Source organism: Echinops telfairi, unplaced genomic scaffold, assembly GCF_000313985.2.
Source record: "Echinops telfairi isolate 266 unplaced genomic scaffold, ASM31398v2 ScPeMD7_6;HRSCAF=24_1, whole genome shotgun sequence".
Taxonomy (NCBI): Eukaryota; Metazoa; Chordata; class Mammalia; order Afrosoricida; family Tenrecidae; genus Echinops; species Echinops telfairi.
Window position 1 is genome coordinate 17,667,552 of NW_022103903.1, and position 18,345 is coordinate 17,685,896.

An 18,345-nucleotide genomic window follows, 5' to 3' on the forward strand; every position below is an offset into this window, starting at 1 on the left:
TGCTTCCATGTGGGCTTTGTTGCTTCTGGGCTAGATGGCCGCTTGTTTACTTTCAAGCCTTTAAGTCCCCAGTCGCTATAGGTCTCGATAGCCAGCAAGTTAGCTCTAATAGTAGCTTCCCCACCTCCTGTACAACAGAACAAAGCACTGCCTAGTCCTGTGCCGTCATCCTAATAATTGAACTGTTGGACACATTGTTTTTGCCCCTGTTTCAATGTAGCTCATAACGACCTTCCTCTTTTTCATCGACTCTCTAATTTACTAATCATGATTTCCTTCTGTATTAGGTTGGGTTAACATGAACTTCCTCCTTCCATACCATTGGTTCTTGATCAAATGTTACCTCTTCAAATGGTTGAACATCCATTAGTTCTTTTGATGTAGTGACTGTGTATTCTTACCATCTTATTTTGATGCTTCCTGCCTTCTTCAATATTGTGTCCAGAAACTCTTTCAATAATGCCATTTGGGGCTTGAATTTTTCCTTTAGTTATTTCCATTTAAAATATTCTGAGCATATTCTTTTTGATTTTCTAACTCTAGATCTTTGCATATTTCACTATAATATTATCTTGTCTTCTCCAACAGTGCTTTGAAATTAAGCTGTTCAGCTGTTTGACTGCATTATTTCTTTAATACACCTTGGTTACTCTGATTAAGTGCAATTTTCACATATCCACTTAGATTTTATTCTTTTCTATCTTTTTAGCGACTTTTGCTTTCTTCATATATGATGATGAGATGTAATTCCACAGCTCATTAAGTCTTCCTTTATTATTGTTCCATCTGTCATGTCTGTTTTTGAGATATTCTCAAAATTCAAATGGGTATAATTCATGCCATAGTTTGGCTTTCATGAATTTGCCTTACTTTTCCTCAACGTTATCCTGAACTTACATCTGAGCAATTGACGGTCGGTTCCACATTTGGCCCCTTGCCTCATTTTAGCTGCTGATATTGAGCTTCATCCTCTTTCCCACATATGCAGTCCGTTTGATTTCTGTGTATCCCATCTTGCGAAGGCCGCGTTTACAGGTGCCTTTGGTGGGGCTGACAGAAAGGATGTGAGATGAAGATATCATGGTCTTGCAGATGGCCTGTCAGGAGATCTCGGCTTTGTGTCTATCACCAAGACCATATTTTCCAAGTACTGTTTCTTCTTGTTGTTTCCCACTTTTGCATTTCAATCACCAATAATTATTAATGAATCTCGATTGCAATTTATATTGAGTCTAGACAGAAGCCAATTACTTCATCCCTAGCTATAGAGGTTGGTGCATAAATTTGAATAATAGTTGTATTGGCCAGATTTCCTCATAGATAGACAGATATTATCCTTACACATACAGCTTTATATTTCCAGACAGATATTAAAAAAAAAACAACCCCATTTCATTGACATTTAATTCACTTATAAAACCCAATATTTCAATCATATTAGAAGAGTTGTACAATTATCACCATAACTAGTTTTAGACATTTTGTTCTTTCTTATACTCATTGTTATTAACTCCCCATGTGCCCCCAACATCATCTGCTATCTCCCCAAGAAACCATCAATTCAGGTTCTATCTCTGTAGTTTTAACTTTTCTGGATTTCATATACAGAAAAACATAAACCCCTCCAAAAAAAGTAACATAATAAAACTTTTAAAAACTCAAGAAAGAAAAGCATAAAATATTAAAACTAGGACAGCTTTAAAAAGTGTCAAAATGGAGATCAAATAATAAGGTATTAAACTTAACTGCATCTGCAATAATTCACTCTCCAAGGCACTCTGCTGATACCAAGCCAATTCCCAACCCAACTATTCACATGTCTGATCTGTGGTCAGAAGGGGGTTCACCAGAGACTTAATTAACATATATTTCTTCTTTATTTTTAAAAAAACTGAAACAGCTTTACAATGGTCAGACGTGTGATAAAATGAAAGGTATTACATTTTAAACTAAGCATATCTGCCATAATCAACTTTAAAATGCTCTCTATTTGATAAAATAGCTATTCATATCCCTAAAGAATGGTCACACAGTGGACACACCAGAGACTTAATTCCGGGAAATGGATCTTGGGATTTCATTGTCATCTAAAGCCTTCTGCAAACTGAGTTTTTGAAATTTAAGCTTTGACACCATTCTGTCCTTCAGATTTGGATTTCATTGTTAACAATACTTGGTTCACACAGGCTGGTGTGGTACTACCATGTGGACTTCATTGATGCTTTAGGTAGATGGCTACTTGTGTGAAGAAAAACCATTAACATCCCAGAAGCTCCTTTCTGATAGCTAGGCACCACCATACTATATCTTGATATATCCTTTTTGAAAATGAATGCAACATCATTCCTCTTGAATGTGCCATTTCCAACATAAAAAACAATGCAATTTTCTGATTCAAAATGGCCAGTACCAGTCCATGTCAGCTCACTAAGGTCTTCGATATATATCTTTAAACACTGAATTTCATTTTGATGACTTCCAATTTTCCTAGATTCATACTTCAAACATTACATGATCCAATTGTTAACTGGTTTGTAGCTGTTTCTTCTCATTTTGAGCCATGCCCCATCAGCAAATGAAGGTCCCACAGGCTTTACTCCTGCAGACTTTATGCACATCATTATGGTAGAGTCTACTTTGAAAAGGCAGCTCTCCTTCAATCATATTTTGAAGGCCTTCTTCTGACCCTTCTTCTGGCATTACATCTGACAATGGTCTGCTGCTGTTTATGAGGCTGTCACTATTATCAGTAATATAGGATATTATGATACTGTCAGTGACATAGAATACTTGCTAGTATTTGAAAATACCAGCAACATAGCTTCCGGCCTCTCAGCAACACACAAGCCAATACAGTATGAGAACCTGACACGCAAGAGGTGGATGAAAAATGGGAACACATCAAATTAAGTCATTCTTCAGTATGTAAACATGATCTGTTGAAGTCTGTAAATAAAATGGTGACTTATATTCACTCCTCCTACAAATTTTACCCTAAAATTGAACAAACCCTCTATGTTTTCCACATAAATGGTTAACTGCTGCTTGCTTTCATTTTAAAGAACATTGATATTGTTCCTTTTGGAGTTTTATAATGATGATACAACACAAATAAATGTATCCACAATTTTTTAAAAATTGACATTACACATTAACTAGCTTGGCATTCCCAGGATTTTCTAGATATGTTAATTGAAACAAAAATCTCTAGATAATCATTTGCATTACTAATTTCTGTCCAGTCTACTGCAATTCCGGGAAGACTCATGACAAAGAGTAAAAGTGTTGTCTAGAGGATTTTCAAGGCTGTGGCATTTGAAGGCAGATCACCAGGGCTGTCTTTTGATTGGCCTCCGGGCAGATGTGGTCCACCGAACTTTGCTTAGCATACCCTAAACCATTTACCTCAGCCAGGGCTAGTATTAGCGAACATTACATTTCCATTTGAAACAATTAGTATTAAGCATATGTTTTATTAGGAGCCCTGGTGATTCTGTTGGATAAGTGTGGGGCTGCTAACCACAAGGTTGGTGGTTCAAATCTTCCAGCCACCCTGTAGGAGAATGATGAGACTAGATTGCCTGTAAGTTTTACATAGGATTTATATGAGCCAAAATTAACTAGATGGTAATGGGTCTGGGTTTTGTGTGTGTGTGTGTGTGTGTGTGTGTGTGTGTGTGTGCATTTGTGTTGGGTTTTATATATCCAAATGTTAAAAACACATACAAGGGCAAACATTTTTGTATATCTATATATATTTATTCTCCTATATTATATGAATGCTTTCTGTAGTATAAAGCTAGAGATACATTAAAGTATAATTGTATTGTTTCATCCCAGGAAAGTTTTATTATGGATGTATTTGAGAACAATTTCATCATAATTTACACAGCTCCCCAGCACACATTAATAGCACTGGTTATATCCCTACTTCCTTTGCCTAGGTATATTAAAAATCTGCTGTCCATATTAATATTTTTATCTTCCATATGTTGGTAGAAAATCACAATCTATCTCATAGTTCATATTATTTGTGTCCAAGAGTCTTATCAGTTATATTAAGAGCAGTATAAGTCTGTTCAAGAAAATATTTCTTGATAAGCAATTCTATTAAAATTCTTCTTCAGGAATTTTTTTAACTTGCCTTCTATGACACACCAACAAATATTCTCACTTCTTTATTCTAGTGGCTTTCCCCTTGTAAAATATCAATATGTTTTTCTATCCTTAAAATGCCAGTTATCACTGCAATTACTTTTGTAAGCTTTTGCTACTACTTTGTCTTATTATTTGCCTTTATTATTTAAAGTGATAGAATTTTGTTGTTTACTATTAAATCTCAGAGCATTCATACAAATGCCAAATGACTCACTTCATCAGTCAGGAAGTTTCATTTTTTGAATCGTTGAGTGAAACTGGGAAAGTGATTACTTTTAGATTGCTTTCGATATGCTTCCAATGCTCCCTTGTTGTCAAATTACCACCTGAGGAATACAGTCCTGGTTCATCAATGGGGTAATTTCAACTTTTATTCCTAAACAAAACTGCAAGGACTCTTTTTTGCTGTTGTTGTTCTTTCATACTTGTAGTATTATGGATGTGACACAGTTCATTCCATCTACGATACATCAAATCTTTTATATAATGATAATGTAAATAAATATGTCATTACCTCCTAGAATAAGTTACTTATTCTCATATCAGTCATTATTTAATATGGAGGAGATATCGGCAAAATTTTTTTTTTAAGGATGAAATCCCATAAGGAGCATGGTTGGTGTCAGAAATGGTAGAAACGTTTGAGTGTGAAGGTGACCTTCAACTCATAAGAATTAGCTTAGTGCTAGTCTTGATTCTCATCCCTCCTTGGGGAGTTAGAAGTGTTCTGATGCTCATGAATTACAATAAAGCTGATATTTAACGGGATAGAAACAATATGCTGGGACTAAGTGATTTGTCTATTTCTGGTTCTGGTTTATCACAACATATTTTATCGATAGCTATTATGAATATTTAGAAATCTTAATTTTCAGCAACCTTTGTCATGCAGTTACCTTGAATGGAAAATGTTCATCTAATTCCAGAAGGCTCTTTTTAACTCATTCCAGACCTGGGTTTATCTCCTGTTTTGTGTTATTTGCGCTTTCTTAAATAATGGAGTTCCTTAGCAAGATAGTGTCTTTATGAGACTGAACATACAATGAGCCCATGGAATATTTTCTCCTCTATATCCTGTTCATTAATTGTTCAACCAACTGAGAATCAGGATGCTGCAATTGCAGACATACCTATTTCATTTTCATAGATGGTTTTGTCTTTCTCACGTGTGATAGTGTATATTTTCTAAAATAATCACCAAAAAGATGGGTCATAGTATATCTTTGTGTAATAGTGTGATGTTCATTCAGAAAATATGGACCACAGGGCAGTGCCAAGTGTAGACATTGTGTTTGATGATTCTAGCCAGCTTCAGCCAGCAGACCTGTGAATAAAGATGCTTTGAGTCATCCACAGCCTTTGAATTTTCTGAGCTGAGGCTTCAGACATTGTGCTATCGAATAAGACATCTATGCTCATTCCTCTATAAAAGTTTCTCCAGAGTCTAAGAGCATGATTTCTTTATGCAACTAAGTTATAGAGTGATATGTAATTTAACAGTACAATCGTTGGCATATAAGGAATTAACCAAGCATCAATCCTCTATGTCTAGAGACTTAAGCAAATCAATTATTGTTTTTGCTGTTTCTTCATGATCTTTCTCTACACTTCAACATCCCTCCCCCCCCCCCACACACACACATACACTTTAAAAAATATTAGATGGATCTAGAGGAGATGGAATGAATTCATGGATACTTACTTTGTAGATGCACGTAATCATCTGCTTTTGTTCTGTATTGATTTCTGCCCAAATTGCCAATTATAACACTTGTTTGTTACATATCATATAACACACCAATAGAATACATGTAGCACCAAGTGGCATTCTTCCTCCAGGTTTCAAATACAGGAGTCACATACCATGTACACAAAGTGATCAACATCAACAGTACATGACCCAGTTTTTTTTTTTTTAAATGAGGTCCAACTTATGAAGAAATAGAATCATTTGCATATCTGGAGAGAGCACATGGGCTCCTAAGATGGATTGTGTTTGCCTCAGAGTAAGTCAGTTGTTTTGTCTGGTTATTTGGGGCTGAGCTCTCTGCCTAGGGAACCTGAAGTGAGCCTGCTGTCAGCGCTCCAGTGTAGAAGAGAGGCTTACTCCCTAATGATAAATATGACACAATAGAGAATATCCATTGCTGCGCTGGGCGACGGTGCGGGGCACAAAAGAAGACACGGACACGGGAAATGGGGTTTGACCCAGCGAAGGGCTGGCACCTCTGTGCTGGGATAGCACAAATGGCTGCCCTGCATGGTTGTTTATTCTCTTAGCTAGCTAGGGCATGGGTTAGAAAGCACCTATGCACTTTCTCAAAGTAAACAAGGACCGAGGGAGCAGACTAAGCATGAGGTTCTCATAACTGCCTTATCAGGAGACTCAAGGCTTTTGTCCTTGGGAAGGGGCACAGTGGCCTCAGACAGGTCCTGCTCCCAGAACTGCCTCCAAGTCATTTGCAGCCCAGGTGCCAAGACCTCCCTAGTTTACTAGGAGCATCTGGTGTCCATGGCAACAGTTAACTGCCCTCAGTCTCCATTAACTCCTCTGGGGCCAAAAACCCATTACCCATAGATGATAATTATGGGTAACCCTTCATTTGGAAGTATTCTTGTAAATAAATGATAACAAGTCTTTTATATAAAATAAATGTCTCCATATTTGCATCATGATTTGGACAAGCAAAACACTTGACCTTGGAGAATATAGATAGTTCTAATCTATTCTTATAATTGCCCTTGTAGTTAACTCTTCTTGCATGTTCAGCACACACTTTACCATCTTCTAGAACTACCCTGTACTGCTCTTGTTTCAAATAATTCTCATAGAAATAACCCTTCCTCTTATATCCGGTAAGCACGTAAATCAGGCATGAACAAGAATTCTGGAAACTTTTGGCCGTGACGATTTGTTCAAATCTGTTCATAAGACCAAAGATATGCTAGTTGTGGCCATGAGCATCACTGTTTTTTGCTTAAGTCACCTGAAAAAGAAGATATTCCTGTTATAAAACAACACTAATAACACTTGAGCTGTTATTGAAATGCAGCAATTAGACATTTAGAAGTGGATTAAGGAATTAAAAATAAGAGCTTTGACTTTTAAAAATCATATGCATATTAAGTAGCATCAACAAATTTTCCAAACTTGAGAATATATAATTGGAAATATGAAACAAAAATTAATAAATTTATAAACATCAAACTATGGACCTAAAAATCTATATAATAAGATTCTATGAAAAGGGGCAGGAATTAAAAGATGTAAAAGTGGAAAACTACCAGACACAAATAAATATGACATTAATTTTCATGCTGAAAAGTCTCATCAGAACTGAGCGGGAAGAATGATCAAAAAGAATAGGACAACAATCTTAAGCACATTATCTTGAGTTTAAGGAAACAAAAGCAATCAAAAGATCTATAAAAACTTCAAAAATAAAGAAAACTGAAGACCATATTAATTTTTCAAAATCGCTGGCATTCAGCATCTTATCGGTAATGCTAAATGACAGTGGAGCGTGACTTAGAAATGGTGAGAACAACCATTTGAAAACAGAACTACACCCAGCCAAACCGTAGCTGTGCCATCAAACGTGCTAGAGAATACAAGTGGGTCAGTGAGTTGACACTAGGCTTCTGGTCTATATCTGCATGAAGTGATTCTAAACAAACATTTAAAAGTACCTCTGCCATCAGTGGATCACTGCAAACAAGTGACTTCCACAGGGGTGTGCTGGCCCATTTCCATTCCGGGAAGAGAGGCCACAGCAGAATATCACAGCAGCTGTCGATGCTTTTCAAAGTTTTCATTTATTACAAAGCGGTCGTATTCAAAATTTTGACATCCCAAAATCTTGATGGATTTTCTAGTGAGATAAAGACTAGGAAATTTAAACCAAGAAACTTTTTTTTTACCATCACAAGAATGCACTGCTGTTTTTCAATGGTAGCAAGAGCTGTCCTACAAACATTTCATTGGAAAACTTTACCTCATTCACCCCAAAATCCCAAACTCAAAGAATGTTTAAAGGCAACATAGTTTGAGTCCCTGAAGATATCAAAAATGCTCATTTGAAAAAGTCTAAATTGAACTGTACAGAAATCTTTGGGGCAAAGTTAAAGAGATAGAAACACTACCTTCAGAAATATATAGCTCTAAATATACCCAGAACAATAGTTTCAAATTTTGTTAATATAGTTTAATAAAATTTCTGTGATTTCATTATACATTTTGACTTACCCTCATATATGTTTTTTCAAAACATGAGTTGCCTGCATTTATGCTTCATGTGTTCCTTCTGGGAATCAAACAACAAACAATAAACACACTAAATTTACTTAATGATAGATTTTGGAAAAAAAATATGTTTAGTGAAAGTAATCTGGATTAAAATAATAATAGCAATAACCATGTTAAAATTAATCATTTAATCTGAATTAATTGCTAAATCTCACTGATTTTTAAAGAATACACTTTTAATCAATGAGAAATATCAAAATTAATTTGGGAAAAAATTATCAAACACTGGCAAAGGTCTTCGGGGTGGCAAAATGGTTACACATTTGACTACTAGCCCAATAGCGGGTGGTTTCAAACAAAATAAATATAATTGAAAGGTCTTTAAAGTTTTTCTTAAATGGAGCAGAAAACCAGTGTACTTTTGAAAATTCTAACCCTTAAAACCTCTATGGGGCAGGTCTTTTTTGCATTCATTTGGCCACCCTGAGTCAGAAATGATTGGGGAGCAATGAACAACAAGAAAAAGAGGATTAAAAAATAAAACAAAAAATTAATACATGATAATATGCTATAAAATTAATGGAATCTTAGAGAAGTATTTATTTAATATGAACCTTTTGGCCATTATATTAGTACAGGGTTACTATTTAAGATTTTTATTTCATTCTCTACATTTGTAATCACCACTGCTTTAGTGTATAATTATTATAGTACCAAAACATAATGAACACAGTTTATCAGTGCAATCATAGGCAAGTAAGATTGACTTAATCATCGTTACTGAACAGAATGTGTCCTAATTAAACTATTTTATTATAAAATAATAATGATTACGAGCATAATAAAGTCTTGGTCAAGGAGGAAGGGAAATGAAAAAGAATGTAGGCCCTTCATTTAAAAATCTCAAATTTTACTCACAGATTGATGCAACTCAAAGTGGAAAGATAGGATAGGCAATAAATATTTAAGGGAGGTGAGATCATTTTACACAATGCATCGCACAAGTCGGTGCCATCAGGGAAATTCTGACTCACAGCCTCCCCAGAGGGCAGGGTCGAGCTGGCCCTGGGTTTCCAAGACTATCACTCTTGATCAGAGTAAAAAGCATCTCTTTCTCCTGAGGAGAGGATGGGCGTTTCCAACTTCTGACTGTTTCGTTGGAAGCCCAGCACATACCAGCAGAGCTCCTTGTAACACCATGTAGGAAAGAAGATAAACTAGTAAAGGGGTTGCTTTGGGTGAATTATGCAGTTAATTTCATAGGGGGGTAATATTGCTTCAATTAGATAACATTTTAAAAAAGAGTATAAGCATTCTACCTAGAGTTGCAATATCCAAAGCAATATTAACTAATTCATGTGTTCACATTTAAATCATAATTGAAATGGCTTCTGTTGTTAAGTGCCATTGTGCCCACTCTGACCTGTGGTAACACTGTGCACACCAGAGCTGATCACTGCCTGGTCCCACACCAACCTCACACTGGTTCCTATCCTTGAGCCCATGGTTTCAGCCCCTGGGTCAATAGCTCTCCTTGAGAATATTCCTTTTTGTCCCCTGCCCCTCCACGTTACCAAGGACGGTGTCCTTTTCCAGGGAATGGTCTCTCCTGTCCAACCAACATGAGATGAAGTCTCACAACCCTTGCCTCCAAGAAGCATGCTGGCCGTACATCTTCTAAGAAAGATGGGTTTGTCCTTTTAGCAGCCCATGGTATTTTCAATATTCTGCTCTAGCAACACAATTGAAATGCATTGATTCTTCCTCAGCCTTCCATATTTCAATGTCCTATTTTCACATGTATATGAGGTAATTAAAGATACCGTGACTTGGGTCAGATGAACCTACTTAGATGGATAGAGCAGGTGACTGCCTAGTGGGAAGTGCAAAATAGCACGTTTGTATCATCAGGGAAAGTTCTTCTAGACAGCAGTGACCTAGAGTCATGAAAATAACTACCAAAAAGATGGAACTAGAAATGCTCAACATGAGTTAATCCCTAAGGTTTGGTTATGGAATTGAATTTCTATGCATATTATTACATTTGAAATAAAAATTAATAGAATAAAAAGGTAATTCATTAGCACAAATCATTGTTTTTATAAATATGTTGAAGCTGTTAGAGGTAAGATTTAATGTATTTCACTCAAAATCTCATGGATAATTAAGCATAGGTTGTTGGTAAAAACAATTAAGTGCTAGACTTCTATTAGCTTAGCAGTTGGTGTTAAGAATCCACTCAGAGAAACCTGGGAAGAAAGGCCTCAGAGCTTTGGAAATCCCATGGCACTGTTCTACATTGTACATGTGCATCTCCTTAAGTTAGAATAGAGTTGATGTCGCCAAGTAACAGCAGCATTAATTATCCACAAAGGATTTGGTATTGACCAAAAGCCAGATGGAGTATAAAGAGTATGAGCAAATGCCTTGATACCTGTGTAATTTTTAGGGCAATTTATTGTACAAGTTTCACGGTTTTATTACTCTGTTTAAAAAGTCTATAATGCCTGTAACGTGTCTAACAAATTAGAAGAACCCTGGTCAATTAATATAGCATAGTCCACAAGGATAATGTTCTACAGCCTACTTTGATGATTTGCCACCAGGGTCTCCAAAGCTTGTTACAAGAGATTGAGGGTGCAGTGGCTCCCAATACAGAAGAAAGAAGAGTGATGGAAAAAGGCACAAGTAAACAATTAGCCCAGTGTACTAAGGGATCACAGCAACACCATATCCATGGCCTTGAGATCAGAGCTAGATGGTGCCCCATTACCACTACTAACTTCTCTGAAAAGGATCATGTTAGAAGGTTCTGACCAAAGTGGGAGATAAATGTGGAGTAAAACTCAAAACCGTAAAAATGATGGGAACAGATATAGCCTAGAAGAATCCCTGTCACTCTGAATCTCTCTTCAGGCCTAAATGAACTCACCACAATTGTTCAATTTCAAGCCAAACAATAGATAGGCTTATAAAGGGAAAAATAAAAGAGTAAGACATGCATATTTTATTTATTTACTTATTTTATTTTTAAGACATGCATATTTTAGAATAAGCATTTCCTAAGCACAAAGTTCAGAAAGGTCAGAGGAAAAAGGTAGAATGGAAAGAGGAAATAAAGAGAGGAAGTGGAATAACTGATGTTCCATTGTGGAGTTTATAATTAATGAGATTTTAAAAATGTATATAAATCGAGTGGAAAACATACTTGTTCCCTAAATCTTCACTTAATTCAAAATAAAATGTTTTAAAAACTAAATAAAAATGTAAAAATTACTTCTCCCTTAATAGTTTGCATTTCTCTATTCTTTGGCTTCATCGACTATTACGTTAGTCTGGGTAGGCTAGAGAAACAAATTCAAAACACGCATGTGTATATAAGGGAGAGGTTTATGTACAAGAGGAATTGAACATTGAGAAAACATCCCAACCCAGTCCAGTCCAAGGCCATAAGTCCAATATTAGCCCATATGTCCTATACGAATCTATAAAGTCCTCTTCAGACTCACGAAACACATGCAATGACGTTGAGTGCAGGATGATCACAAGCCAGTGGGTAGAAAATCTTTGGATCCAGTGGCGTTGTAAGCATCTCAGTGCTGGCAGGGGTCTCTCTGTGGATTCTCTGGCTTCCGAGGTCTGGTTGGGTCCATGTGGCTTGTCTTCTGCAATGTCTCCCAGGGAGTAACAGAGAAAGAGAGGTGTCTCCCACCTCCAAGGAGGAAGTACCAGATTTCCCAGAATTCTCCGGAGAAGGCCATGCCTACACAACAGTCTCATTGTCTATCTCCAGATTGACAGCCTAGATTCCATCCCTATACTCTTAATCTTTAGATTGATACCAGATTAGGTGACCACCACACCTATGAAATGAGCTGTTCTTAAACAGTATGAGAAAGATGATAGACATTTTATATTTATTACCTTTAGAATGTAAGAGTTATATGAGCATGTCTTTTATTTTTATGATTGCATTAATACTCGATGCTTTAGACCACCCAAAAGGACTCTATCACACACGAGTTGAGTAAATAACTCTTATAGATACTAGCATTGGGAAGACAGCACATGAGCTTTAGTGGTAGCCATTGTACAAGTCTACTTGACATGAATAAAATGTGGAATGAAATGATATATGTATTAAATCCAAAATACTAATAATTTTTAAAAGACTTTAAGAAAAACCAACGGAGAAGAAAGAGCGAAGACATTTTTTGCATAAATGTGCAAATTTTAGGTCATGTGTGGAAGTCTGGGGAGATTAAACTGAGGTCATTTGGGTATTTGTCACAATCAAAGATCTTCACTAAAAATAGTTCATGTCCTATGCATTATTTCATGGAATTAATACACCATACATATGTACGTCCATGTAGACTCATAGATCGAGGCAAAGCATATACACTCATCATTGTGTATATTTGCGTTAACATTCAGGCATATGAGAGCAGTGTGATTAGAAGCACGGCATCTAATTCCAGACTGCTTGTTTTCCTATCCTTGCTTTACCCCCTACTGGCTGGATGAAAGTGTGAACATTCTGTACTTCGGAATTCTAGACTATCAAATTAGGATACTAATACCAATGATTAAAGAGTGTTGCCTTTTAAAATTAATTGAATGAATATGTGTAACTCATTTTATACCATATATTAATATTTGGAACAGTGACTGGCACACAAAATAATACCATGTAATCGTTTGACAAATAGTATAAAATCATATTTTTCTTTTATCATGTTCAAGATTTATCTAGGAGATGATGATATTTTTATTGGATTTTCTTTTCTTTTCTATATTCTTCCTTATGATAAAATAGGCTATGAAATGATGCCATCAAGTGAGAAAATTTAGGATGCTAGAAACGCAACTGTAGCGAACCAGTGTTCTGGCTTTCTTTGCACTGCTTAACATTTTCATTTCATTTAAAATATATATATTACCATGAGAAGTGTTTCTGACAATGTTATTACTTGCAAATAGGAAATAAATGAGACAAACAAAGATTGAGAAAACAAACACTATCATCTAAATTAAAAAATCATGTTGCATCTTTGACACATCTCTGAGTGAGGATGTTTGCTTGGGAACCTCAATTACTGCTCTCCAGTCCCTCAGTCACTGGAGTTGCACGGTCCCCAGGTCAGTGCGGGATACACAGTGCACATTTCAGGCTGGATGTTGGCTCTGGAAGCATTTTAAATTTGAAGCATGCAAGAGTAGGCACATTAGACAAGTCATTCTAATCATAATGGAAGTGAGTATTAAAGATGTTATTAGTTTTTCTCAGTGATTACTTTTAATGTCTCCTGATCAACTCAATGCAATATGCAAAATAAATGCTATATCAAACATTTTGTGGAGAGTGTAAACACACATGGTAACAGAATTATTGTTCAAAATGAACTTCATGTTTGGTTATAAGGAATATGATTTTGCATTGCAGAATTTCTAAGTTAAGAATGTTAATGGTTCCCTTCAGGTTCTTTATTCCTTAAACCTAAATTGTGGTTTCAGTGGCTGTAAAAAAAGAGGAGGTAAAGTAAAATCAAAATAGACTTGAAGTCTTTAGTGCCAAATAATTTCATCTCAAACAAATAAACACGAATGCTTACGGGGAGGTTGTGGAGAGAATGGAACTCACTTGCACTGTCAGTGGACCTATAAGTACATATCATCACAATGGAAAATAATTTGGTGATATTTAAAGCACCTAGGAATTGAAATCCCATATGTTCCAGCAATATAACTTTTAGGTATAGACCCCAAAGAAATAAGAGAAAACATGAATGGATGTTGATCTCACATGCTTATTGCAGCACACTTCTCAACAGCAAGAAACTAGAAGCAGTGGTGGAAAAAATCAAGAAATTATGCGTCCCTGAAATACAGTGATAAAAGCATGAAATACTGCCGGAAATAGAAGAACCTGGAAACCATAAAGTCAATGAAATTAGTCAACCACAAAAGAACAAATGCCATAGGAGTCCACTCCCATAAGGAGAAGCACTAATTGGACAAATCTAAGGCCAATTCCCAAACAAAGGGGTGTAAAGTCTGCCCCCAGCCATTAAGCGTACATCATCCCCTTTATATGCACTTCATAATAATCACCTAGAAAAAGTGCCCCCACACTGGCTGGGGTCACTCCTTTGGGAGAGGGGAAAGGGAGAAGACCATCAACTTGAAGCCACAAAATATTGAGCCAGGCTGCCACAAAACAACAGGCAATCCACAGGAATGGCAAGGAGAACTCTACTGGAAAATCAAGTTAAGTCCAGGGGAGGGGAACATCCTAATTTGAGAGCTAGCACTTCTAGTTCAGCTGGCGGTTTCAGTAGGTAAATGGGGAGGAGCTATCTCTCCTCAGTAAATGGTGTTAAACATAATTGTAGGAAACCTAAGGTGAGAATTAACCTGGCTCCATGTTCCTGGAAGACACTTGGAATGAGTTTCGACTCAACCCTCTGTGAATCATTCCATGGACCAAGCACTGTGATGATCTTCGACAGTGGCCTTATAGGGAACATGGCATCTGCCAAGGGCCACACCAGAAGGACACAATATGAAACCTGACTGAACAAACTGGATCCTACCTCAAAACTATCTGCAGGCCTTGGGTTTAGGACTGAAATTCCCTGGTGCGAGAGGAAGCAAAAAATAGCCACCTCAAGATTGTGGAAATGGCAGTCATTGGATCTTAGAGTGGGACCCCTGGGTTAGTAGGTGTCCAGTGAGGGGTACCCAGAACCATTCAATGGTCCCTTGCATTAATCTGATAGGTAAGGATCTACTTTTGTAAGGAATGTTACAGGAAATTTTCCCCTAGCACCAACTCCTATGCTCAATGTAAACAGAGTTCAATCAATAAAGAAATCAATCTGAACAAAGCAATAACTCATGGATTTCATCTTGCAGTTGAACTATACTTGCATAAACTCCTCTTATCCATAGTACCTTAACTTCTATGCCATTGGATAAATTATTGATGTTATTTATGCAATTGCCTTATACCCCAGAGGGATGATGGGCAATGTTTTCCTTTTCTGTTTGTTTTGATTCTTGGGTTTTATCTGTGTGTTTTCTTGCTTACTTCTTTTTTTATGTTGTTCTTGTTTTTGTCATAATACAACCACTGAAGTCAACCAGAGACATTCATAGCCCATGACTCGCCAAGAAGCTGGATTCTGGGCTCACACTTAATTCTAGCCCCAGTCCAAGAACAACAAGTTCTTGATGCATTACTCTGCTGACTATTTGCCTTCTTGAAATGACCACTGAAGATATGGGTGCTACATCAAAGTGTGGTGAAGAAAGCAGATGATGCCCGCTATCAATTGGAATAGTGTCTGGGGTCTGAAAGCCTTGTATTCAAACTTCAGCACTCTAAGTGAAGTATCAACTAAGTCCACAAGCCTGTGTGGTCCAAAGATGACAATTACAGAATTTAAATATGCTAACAGAAAAAGCATCAGAACTTAAGCCATGACACACAGTTTGTAGATGCTTATGAGGAGAGTAGAAGCTCAAAATGTATCTGCAGAGTGTTTACTCAGATTAAGCCTCTAGCAGATGTCCTCTGGCCACAGGTGAGGGACTCAAACAGTTTCACTATTCAGACAGAGATTATCTTAAACTTGAGTATTGTAGAGAGAAGAATGACATATCATTCTACTTGATCCTCTTGACCCAATGTGAATTTGCTCTAGTATTTTTTTCCCACCCTTAGTTCAACAACAGAAATTTGTTCTTTTTTTTTTTTAATATTGCTGGTGGTCTTTTCTTTCTTACTCTATTTTTTCCTGTATCTTATTTTTATCTTCTTTCAGTTTCATTTTAATTTTTATTGTTTCTGTTAGGCTTCCCAGTTTCTGAAGCATGGAAGGAGTGGACGCACAGAGACGATAACTGATGCAGTAGTGTATGGGGACTGCAGTGGGGAGGATGAGGGGAATTGAGGAGCAAACAATGGATGTGGGAGGAGCACTAAAACTCATGGCAATGACATATATACCACTCTTTTTTTATATACCACTCTTTTTTAAAGTGACTTAACTATGGAGGTATATGGTATGTGAATTTTGTATCAAGAAATCTAGAAAGACAAAAGAGAGAAACCAAAGTTGACCAATGGTTACCATGGGTAAAGTAGAGAGAGATTTTGCTTAAACAAAAACATTGAGTTTATGTTCATGGTTGTGGAATTACGAGAGTGTACCACCCAAAAAACCGGAATTGTGCTGGGTGGAGTGGAGCTTTGGTAGTGTGCATTTTCCCTGCTAGGCAAAGATCAAGAAATACACTCTGAGTTAGTGCACTGTGGTGTCACCTGGGAAAGTTCTGTCTGGTCATAGTAAATTTTTTCTTAGAAGCAGTTTCACTAGAACCTTTTTGTGTGTGTGATGGTTGATTGAAGAGCACACTGTGCAGCTGTGAAATTTTGTTACCTGCTTGGGAAAAAATGCTGCAGAAACTGTTGTGATGTTGACCACAGCTTACAAGGACAGTGTTATGGGAACAACTCAAGTGCCCAAGTGGTTTTCTCATTTCAAAACATGTGAAATGTCCATTAATGACAAATCTTGTTCTGGACAACCATCAACTTCCCAAACAGATGAAACTATCGACTCATAGTGCATTTGGAGTTCATTCCATCAGGTCAGATTGTTAATCAATCTTTCTACTTAGAGTCTCTGAAAGGATTGCATAGAAGTGTGCCACCAAAAAGGCCTGGTTGTGGCATATGGGGGACTAGCTTTGCCACTATGACAATGCACCTGCTCACGCAGCCATCACAGTGCATCGGTTTTTCACAGGAAATGGCATGGCACTTTTGCCCTATGCACCTGGCCTTGCCCCACGTGATTTCATTTTCTTTCTGTAAAGGAAGAAGGATATAAAGGACAGCAATTTGACAACATAGAAGAGGTGAAGAAAAAAATGAGGGCGGTGCTGTCGCCATCCAAACAGATGAGTTTGAAAAATGTTTCCAAGAATGAAATCACAAATGTGAAACATGGATTAAGTGTCATGGAGAGTACTTTGAAGTAAGGTATTTAAATACATAACTTTGAAAAAAAATCCATTTTTTTGCGGGGGGAAGCAATGAGGAAAAGGATATCAAAAATGGTTATGCAACACGAAGAGTGTAACCAACGCCACAGAATTATACATGTAGACATTGTTGGTGAATGCTTTGTTGTGTATATTTTTGCCACCATAAAAAAATATAAACCCTAATTTAAAAAAATAACTCTTTCCCAGGTCGTTGTTTGAAACTGCTGACTGCGTAGTTAGCAGGCCACGACATAGCCACTACGACACCAGGGGCCCTGCCATATCAACATGAAAATACTGAAATCGCCTCTCATCAGTCAATGTTTCATACGTCATTATTGACAAGGACTGACAATGTGTGATGACATCATGAAGAAAGCAAAAGTTCATTTAAAAAATAGGGGGAGAAAGAAAAGATTAAAATTACTGTCAGAAGCAACTCTGAAATTTGTCTTAGAATACAAAGCAACTAGAGTCATTATAAGAAATTAGGAAATTAAAAAAAAAAGAAATGAGGAAAGGAAGGGATGAACAGATCATTTCAAAGGCCATCTCAAGAAGAAAAAGTAAAAAATTAATGAAATGCCACGGAGTTAGATGAATGAGAAGCACACACTCAGCATTTCTCAAGTGAGAAGGGCTGAAGAGCTAAATTCAAGCTGAGAATCGCAATATTGAAGGATTTATAGGAAAATCTCTGAATGATGCAAGAAGCACCAGGAGAAATTAGTTGATGTTCAAACATTTTAGTAGCTAACATATGGTCAATAATCAGTAATATTGCAGGAAGGCATTCCAGCTACACGTAAACACTGGCGGAAAAAAAACTCAAAAACTTCAGGAATTGACCAAAAAATATCAAGTGAAATGTGTCAGATGCAGTA